General features: G+C 40.7%; 1 pseudogene; it reads left to right on the forward strand.

The window, feature by feature from the left end:
• The first annotated feature begins 567 nt into the window (after positions 1–567).
• LOC103284154 (glyceraldehyde-3-phosphate dehydrogenase-like) lies at positions 568–1,569 on the forward strand (annotated as a pseudogene).
• The last annotated feature ends 7,587 nt before the right edge of the window (positions 1,570–9,156 follow it).

Below are 9,156 nucleotides of genomic sequence, written 5' to 3' on the forward strand. Positions count from 1 at the left end.
AGGGAGGAGGGAAGGAGGAAGGAAGGAAGGAAGAGGGAAGAAGAAGAGGAAAGAAAGAAAGAGGGAAAGAAAGAGGGAAAGAAAGAGGGAAAGAAAGAGATGATTAAGTTAAAATGAGGCCATTATGGGTGGGCCCTAATCCAATATGACTGGTTTCCTTGTAAGAAAGAAAATTTGGACACACAAAGAAAACACTAGGGATATGCATACACACCAAGGGCCTGGAGAGAAAGCAGCCGTTTACAACCCAGGGAAAGAGACCTCAGTATAAACTAAATCTTCCACTGCCTCAATCTTAGACTTCTCACCTCCAAAACTATGAGAAAATAAATGTCAGTTTTTAACCACCCAGCCTGTGATATTTTGTTACGACAGCCCTAGCAAACTAATATAATAATATTACATGTACACACACATACACTCATGCACATACAGTATAGAGTGTCCCAAAACAATGCATACACACTGGGTTAAATCTGAAAAGAAAGAAACATCAGGCTCTCTGCTCCTCCTGTTCATCAGACAGCTGCTCGTCCTGCATAGTACCAGCCACAACCCTGAGACAGGATGATAAAGGTTGGAATGATCAGATTTGGCCACATTGGGCGCCTGGTCACCAGGGCTGCTTTTAATTCTGGCAGTGCATATTGTTGCCATCAATGACCCCTTCATTTGACCTCAACATGGTCTACATGGTCCAGTATGATTCTACTCATGGCAAGTTCAAAGACACAGTCAAGGCTGAGAATGGGAAGCGTGTCCTCAATGGAAAATCCATCTCCATCTTCCAGGATCGAGATCCTGCCACATCAAATGAAGTGATGCTGGTGCTGAGTATGTTGTGGAGTCCACCGGTGTCTTCACTACCAGGGAGAAGGCTGGGGCTCATTTGAAGGATGGAGCCAAGAGGGTCATTATCTTTGCCCCTTCTGCAGATGCCCCCATGTTTGTGATGGGTGCGAACCATGATAAGAATGACAGCTCCCTCAAGATTCTCAGCAATGCCTCCTGTACCACCAACTTCTCAGCCCCCTTGGCCAAGGTCATCCATGACAACTTTGGCATTGTGGAGGGGCTCATGACCACAATCCATGCCATCACTGCCACCCAGAAGACAGCGGATGGCCCCTTTAGGAAGCTGTGGTATGATGGCCTAGATTCTAGAGGCTGCCCAGGATATCCCAGCTTCCACTGCTGCTGCCAAGGCTGTGGGCAAGGTCACCCCTGAGATGAATGGGAAGCTCACTGGCATGGCCTTCGGTGTCCCCACCCCCAGTGTGTCGGTTTTGGACCTGACCTGCTGCCTGAAGAAAGCTGCCAAATATGATGACATCAAGAAGATAGTGAAACAGGCATCAGAGGGCCCCCTCAAGAGCATCCTGGGTTATACTGAGGATCAGGTTGTCTCCTACAACTTTAACAGTGACACCCACTCCTCCATCTTCGATGCTGGGGCTGGCATTGCCCTCAATGACCACTTTGTCAAGCTCATTTCCTGGTATGACAATGAATTTGGCTACAGCAACAGGGTGGTGGACCTTATGGTCCACATGGTCTCCAAGGAGTAAGAGCCCCCTAGACCACCAGCCCCAGCAAAAGGAAGAGAGGCCCTCAGCTGCTGGGGAGTTCTTACCCAAATCGATCCCCCAACACAATGAGAATCTCCTGACCTCCACAGTTTCTATCCCAGAACCCGTGAAGAAGGGGAAGGACTTAGGGAGCCCTACCTTGTTGTGTACCATCAATAAAGTTCAGGGGGGAGGAGGGGAAGAAACATCAATTGAGCTTTCAGCTGTTAAACTGTACATACATTTTTTGGGATGCCCTGTATATGGTAACATATAAAAGCATATATACAAAATAAATATATATGTATATGTCATAAACCCTTAAAATAAAATAAAATTTTATACTAAATACTAAATAATATGTTCCATGTTTGGTGTTTGCATTAAGTTAGCTATCTAGGTACTATGCTTGATTTCTTCGACTATCATTTTCCATGAACTTCTGAGGATTTCTGGTGGGTGACAGGAAAGAAGGTAGGGTATTAACAAAGAGAAATAGACTCATACGCAGACAAACTGGCTTTAAGTTGGGTCTCTGTTATGTATTTTCAGCTATATGACCTTGGGCAATATGCTTAGGCTTTCTTAGCCTGTGCCTCCTTATTTTTCCACTTCAGCTAACATTCCTTGAGTATCCACTCCAGGCCAGACTGTGCTTTTGCATAAATCATCTCAATTGGTAAAATGTGGTAACAATGCCACCTAGCAGGGTTGCTGTGATGATCAAGCAGAATAATACACACGAGAGGGCTTTGTAAACTGCACAGGCTGATACAAATATCAGGGTGTGTCATTTTTCTGTTTTTCACATCAGTGCTTCCAAATGACAAAACTGTAATTCTGACCTTAGAAACAATGGCTCATTTGGTTTTCTTCTCTAGCTAAATGACCCAAAGGTAATCTAAGAGTTATGTTAATCTTCCCAAACCCAGTTTTAAACCTACCACTCCCCTGCTGAATAAACAAATAAGCTTCTAAAACTTGAATAATATCCAAAATACGTATATGGTGTATGAATGGAAGGTCTCAGCCTCAACCTATCTTTCCAACTTTATTTCCCCGATGTGTATTCTGCATCAGATTTTCAACAAAGCAAAATGACTAGACACTTCCTGAACTTTGTTTCTTTATGTTTGATGCCAAGGATTCTCTCCACTGGTCCTTGCAGTTGCTGAGACATGTAGTGGATTTAGCACACAGCATGGAATGTAGTAGATCCTCAATAAATGGTAGCTGCTATTATTTTATCCCCCGTGGCTACCATATAATTTACTTATCATGTTAATTGCTAATTGGTGGGCTTTCCCTTCTAGCTCTGTGTGACCAAGGAGCAGGGACATATTTTGTTGTATCCTATGGACCTAGAACAGTGTGCAAAATAAAGTAGCGGCTCAATATTTGCCTTTCTAATTTCTGTACCCTCAGAGAACCTAATACAGCACTGTACAGCTAGGAGGTATTGAGTAAAAGTTTATTATTAAATCACTTTTAGTCTTTTAAATCATATATCTAGTATTTTCAAGGTGCTTCATTGTTCTATGATCCACTTCTATCTTTTCACATTTCTGGTAGAATATATTTCAAACAAATATTGTGTGTGTTATTATTATATAACAAAAGCCTAATATGCTAAGTGTCTGGTCGGCCAGTCAGCCGTTCAACCAACCAAAGTGTAATATGCTAATGATATGCTAAGGCAACTCAACCGCTTGCTATGACGTGCACTGACCACCAGGGGGCAGATGCTCTGACCAGTAGGTTAGCTTGCTGCTGGGGTCTGGCTGATTGGGACTGAGCAAGAGGGGCCGGACATGCCCTGGAGCCCGCCCCAGCTGGCCAACCTCCCGCATCCCTCCCTTGCCCTGATCGTGCACCGGTGTGGTCCCTCGGCCTGGCCTGCACCCTCTTGCAGTCCAGGACCCCTCGGGGGATATTGGAGAGCCAGTTTCAGCCCAATTCCACAGGCCAGGCCGAGGGACCCCACTGGTGTACAAATTCGTGCACCAGGCCTCTAGTATATATGAACATGTTAAATTTAAGGAAAAGTTTTCTTCTTAAGTTTTATAAAAGTCATCAAAATTCCTCTAGCTTCATGTTTTTCAGGGTTGGTTTTGTGTGTGTGTTTTTTGTTTTTTTTTTTTACTTAAGGCATTGACATACATAGTGAGCATTTATCATTGGTAAAACAATATATCTAAAAACATATTAGGGAGGCAAAATCAATTCAACTAAGCAAATAATTAATGAACTTCTACATTGTGAAATATTTTACAGCTTTTACAAAGAAGCAAAAAGCACTTCTGCTCTAAAATTGCTTATAACCTCTAGGTAAGGGAAACATATGGACAACTCACTATAAAAAAAAACAAGTAGAAGAACCAGAAGAACTATACAAAGTAGTATGAGGTGAATCTTTAAATTGTGCACATCTGAAAAGAGGCATTCACCTTTCTGAGCCCTTCAGCCAAACCCCTGCCCTAGGTAAATAGGTTAACATTCAATTAACCAGAAAGTCCGTTACTCAGAATGCTTTGCTCCTCAAACTTGTCCAGGAACAAAGAGTTCGGTGTTCTTTCATTTTTGTGTGCATCTGTGCTGTGTTTGAGTAGTATGAGAGGCAACATAAGTAATAACCCTGAAGCTAGACTTTAAAGCTGATCACAGTTATTTAGCAACGTGAGCTCCATTCCCCCAGCCCCTCCCCCTCCAACTTGATGGATTTAGACAGGGACTGCTCTGAGTTCCTTTGTGAGAACTTACGCTCAGGATGACTGATTGACAAGTGGAGCTTTTTCCTTTTCTGGGAGAAAAGAAATTTCCAGGGTCGTGCTCCTTGTATTTGCAAAGAGCTCTAAAAGCTCCAGAGAGAGAGAAAAGAGTCAAAATTGACTTCTTGCTGATGATCACAAACTTCATGACAGGGAAAAAGGAGGGGAGAAAAAAAAGGGAGATTGAGGCTGTGATGCAGAATGTCAGGATAACTACCAAGGAAGATGACTGCGAAACAGGCCTCTGGATAAATAGGAAGTTAGCTACTCAACAAAAAAATACAGGCATTTGATAGAAGGTGCAGAGGTTGAAGAACTTCAACCCCAATCAAGAAGGGGTCTGCAGCAGCAGCCTGCCAAGAGAGAAGTGTGACATCTACTATGTGGATGGCTTTTCCTAAGAAAGACGCAATGCTCACCGAGTTTCTGTGGACTTGCTATTCATGTAGTATTGTATTACATATGTCCTGGTACATGTTGTTCCAGGAAAAAACAAGCTATATTTCTATTTTCCATATTCATGTGACCATAAACTCTATCTGTATTCTAATACTCATCTTGATTTATTCATAAGGGCCTGCAAAATTCATGCTTTAGTGAGGAAATGTTTTAGCTCTTCATATTTCTTTTGTGGTCATTTTCAACACTAAATGACTAAAAAGTGGGAGTTTTTGGCCCCATTTGCTTCTGGGAGTAAAAAGAGTCCTATATACATTAGATCTTCATTTCTGAAAACAAAGTCCTGGATTTTGAAGCGGGATATTTTTATCCCCAGGAAATAATCTTCTTAAAAAAATAGCTGAAAATAAAAACTAGTTATATTGGTATATGTTTAAGCCTTTATATTGAGAAGGGAGATTATTAGCATAGTGGTTTGAGAAAATTAGTAGGATTCCTGTTTAATGAAACCCATTTTCATTACTGCTCGGCTTCGTGACTGGATAGCCAAGGGCAGGAAGGGTGCAGAAGCTAGAGATGAATGGAGCTGTTTCAGAGTCTGAGAGAAATGAGCTGATTTCTCTGAAGTCATAGGAAACACAGTGAAAAACTGGTGGTGTGAAGTGGAAGGACACAGGGACCCGAAAAGTTGTAAAGAGGGACTCTGAGACCAACATGAGAAAGGCATCAACTCCAACATGTGTCAACCATACGTCTTCCAACATCTGGAATGCTTTTCTGGCTCAAGCTGCTGGTTAAGATTCAAATGCATTGCCCTTTCCATAATTTCCTCACTAACAAACATGACTTATTCACCAGTGAGAATGAAAACCATTATATTTCATGCTATAAGATTCCTAAGAATTTGTTTCACCTTGGAAAATCCAGTTTTACAATCAGAGCTCAGAAACAAACAAACAAAAAAACACAACAACACAAAAAACAAAACCTGTGTTTGTTTAGCTTTGCACAAAGAAACTACCAAATGCTTAGGCATTAATTGTTAATGAAAGTGTATAGAGGCATAAAAAGGGGACATTTCATTTATGAGTGTCCCATTTAGGGAGTAACCTTTAACCAGGGATGCAGAGCATGAATGTAAGATCTGGCTCTTCTCCCAAGAAAGAGAGTTCCAATCATCAGGGCCCTGTCTGCTCAACTATAAAATGAAGAGTAAATACACACTTCCCATTTGACGGAAGAATATTAAAAGGTTTAATTCAATAATTGACATAAAGAGCATTGAGTTATTTGAGAAAATGAGATTATATAAATGGGAAGTATCATAAACTTTCACATCCATATATCATTCATGATCCCCCAATTGTCCAGCAAGGTCTGTACAAGAAGTATTTTCTCCATAAATCATTTTCTGAACGTGAAGTTAAAAACCCCAGTGCCCTGGAAAACACAAGGAAGATCCACACTATATAATTAGTTGAGAATGGAGTTGTGCTAGTCACTCCTCCAGTACCAACACTGTCATCCAGCCTCTGAAAACATTCAATCAAGTCATCCTATTGTTTACAAATCAGACGCAAACCCAAATGCTGCAAGGTTAGCCTGTTCTTCAAATAGTTACACTTCTGGCATAATTTCACAGCAAAGTTGAACTACAAGATTCAGGAGATTTCCCTGTTGTTGTTCATCTTTCCACTCCAAATTATGCTGCTGCTTCTGTATTTTCTGCTGCATTTGCTCTTTTTCTGGTAGAGCTGACAATTCTGAGGTCACCTTGGGTCGTCAGTGGCAAGCTGACAGTAGGACATGGCTGTTTGAGCTAAGTTACTAATAAGTGAACCCATGGAGTGCCATTTCATTAGCGAATGTATCATTAAAAGGATCAACTCCATGACTTACTCATTGTTCTTTGCCCAGCCTTGCCCCTGCCTTGAAGCCTTAAACATAAAGAAACCATGCTAGCCGAGTGAAGGACTGGAGCCAGCTAATTAGTGGCCCCCTTCTTGCATAGTCTCTCATCTCTCTAGCACAGAGCAAGAGCACCTCTCTCCCAACCCATAACTAACGTTATGAATGGATTTGTTTCAGGGAAAGGGAAGAAAGAAGATAGAAAATTGTGAACTAAGAAAAAAAAAAGAAAATTAAAATAGCGGATCTAGGGAAATATCAGGGGCCTGGGACTCATTGGCTATATTGATGGCATTTTTTGGTTGATCTTACAAGTCAATATTGTAGTCAAGCAGCCCTGAATATAAACCCCACCTCAACCACTTACCAGGTCTATGAAATCAAGAAAGTTATGTCTCTGAGCCTTTACTTTCTGCATTTATAAATGAGATCAGAATACCTGTCTCTAGTGAGATAATACAGGTAAAGCACTTAAAACAAATGCCTGACTATTACTATTATTCCAACTTTGGCATGAACATCTCTAAAAGTGGGCAATCATTTCTTCCTCAGGAAGTGTACTGGGACATTCTACATTCTACATTCTACATTCTACATTCCCTAATGACTTCATTGTCAGTCTGAGGTCAAAGTTTATACTCTCCAAATGCTTCTTTCTCACAGTACTTATTCATCTGTGTTAGCTCCTGTCCAAAATTGTAAGCACTTAAGGACAAACACAGCTAGAAACAAAGTCACATATTTTCAAGATGGCTTACTAATAATGCTATCTATGAGACAAGGAAGTTGGGTATGATATGAAATAGAAAGAAACTTGACCTGGAGTCTTTCATTTATTCCTCAACAAATACTTATTAAGAACATGCTACATACTATGCACTAAAGTAGAATGGCGAACAAAATATAGATTCATTAAAGTTGTGATAAATGTCAGTATTGAGCCATAGTCATGAGTTTATGGGATGCTTTCCTTCAGGGAATGATGTAGGCAACTATGACTGCAATTATTGCTGCTTAATAAACTACCCCCAAAACCTAGTGGCTTTCAATAACAAACTTTTTATACTCACAAGTCTGAAAGTTACCTAGGTCAGTTCTGCTTTAGACTCTGGGTTGCTAGGGTTGGCTACAAGCTTCCTGCCAGATGCATCTCTGTTCTATGTGTCTAATTCTGGAGCCCAGAGGGAGAAAGCAACAACTACTGAGGACTTGCTCTCCTCAGGATGAGCAGAGGAGCCCAAGTGATCAAGCCCAGCCCCACAAGCATTCATGCTTAAGGTGTTTGCTAGTGTCATATCCCCTAATATTTCAATAGCTTACAACAAGTCACATGACCAAGCCTAGCATCAGTGGGATGGTAACTATACCCCATCTACTCTAGTTCTCATGACAACGAGTCTCTCTTTGACCAAACTTTTGCCAGGCTCCTCTGAACTCTGTTCTCAAAGTAGATCCTGACTTTGGTGCTTCTGTGTTCATCTCTGCATTGTCTAAGTTTACCAATAATGATACTATGTCAGCTTAGCCAGAGTCCCTCATTCTCAATATCTGAACCTTAATATTGAATTGGGTCCCTCATCCTCTACTATCCTTCAGTAATGTTTGAATACCTGGGCCTGCCTTCATCAAGAATTCTGTTAAGTTGATTTAGCCAGAATCTTCCCTTGCCACTGAGACTTCCTCCTGGTAATTTTCTATCCACTCACCCCCACTCTGCTCCTTGGCTATCCATTCCCACTTCTTATTGTAGTTGGAGTCAAGCCAAATCTCTCTCCCCTACTGCAAAGCCTCCTGTGGTGGTCCCTATACTTATCACAATAGTTCCCCTGAACAAAGTCTGACTTTCCTTTCCTTACAAGGGTCATGAATAATTTTTCTTTAACCCTCTGCAAAGTCACATGGCAACATAAAAAAATTGGAGGGAAAAAGAGAAGAATTATCCAATGTATCTCAAGTGATAATTATACTAAAACTTCAAGTATAAACCAACTTTAGCCAGACAGAGGAGTATTCAGTAATACTAACATGAGTTAGTTGTTCCTTCAATTTAGAAGATTAGCGGTTATTCCCCAACACTACTCTTACTGCCATATTTCTAAGAGACTCTAATGATAACTAACCTTCTCTAGCCCCTTGCTATATTCCTTGAAGAGATGGGCAATACACCCAAAAAGTTGCATGAAGGACTTTTTTTATTCCTAATAAGAGTTCTTTAAACCCTAAAGAACTATACAAGACAACATGAATACATGTTACAAATGGTAGCACTTACTCTCCTTAATTGAAATGTATGAGTTCTGTGGAACAAGAGTAAAAGTAGGATTTGTCTATCTATCATTGTGACAAATGGACAGTTTATCGCTTCACATTTGCTCAGCATTACAGGAAAAGGGTATAAGTTCAGAAAAATCTATTTCCCACAGAGCAATTATCAATTTTAATATTAAATTTTAAAATGATTTTCAATTTATCAACTGGTCCTTGAATTCAGGGTTGAACTGTCAGATCTCTGC

This window comes from Eptesicus fuscus, chromosome 9 (genome assembly GCF_027574615.1).
Source record: "Eptesicus fuscus isolate TK198812 chromosome 9, DD_ASM_mEF_20220401, whole genome shotgun sequence".
NCBI classification, from domain to species: Eukaryota; Metazoa; Chordata; class Mammalia; order Chiroptera; family Vespertilionidae; genus Eptesicus; species Eptesicus fuscus.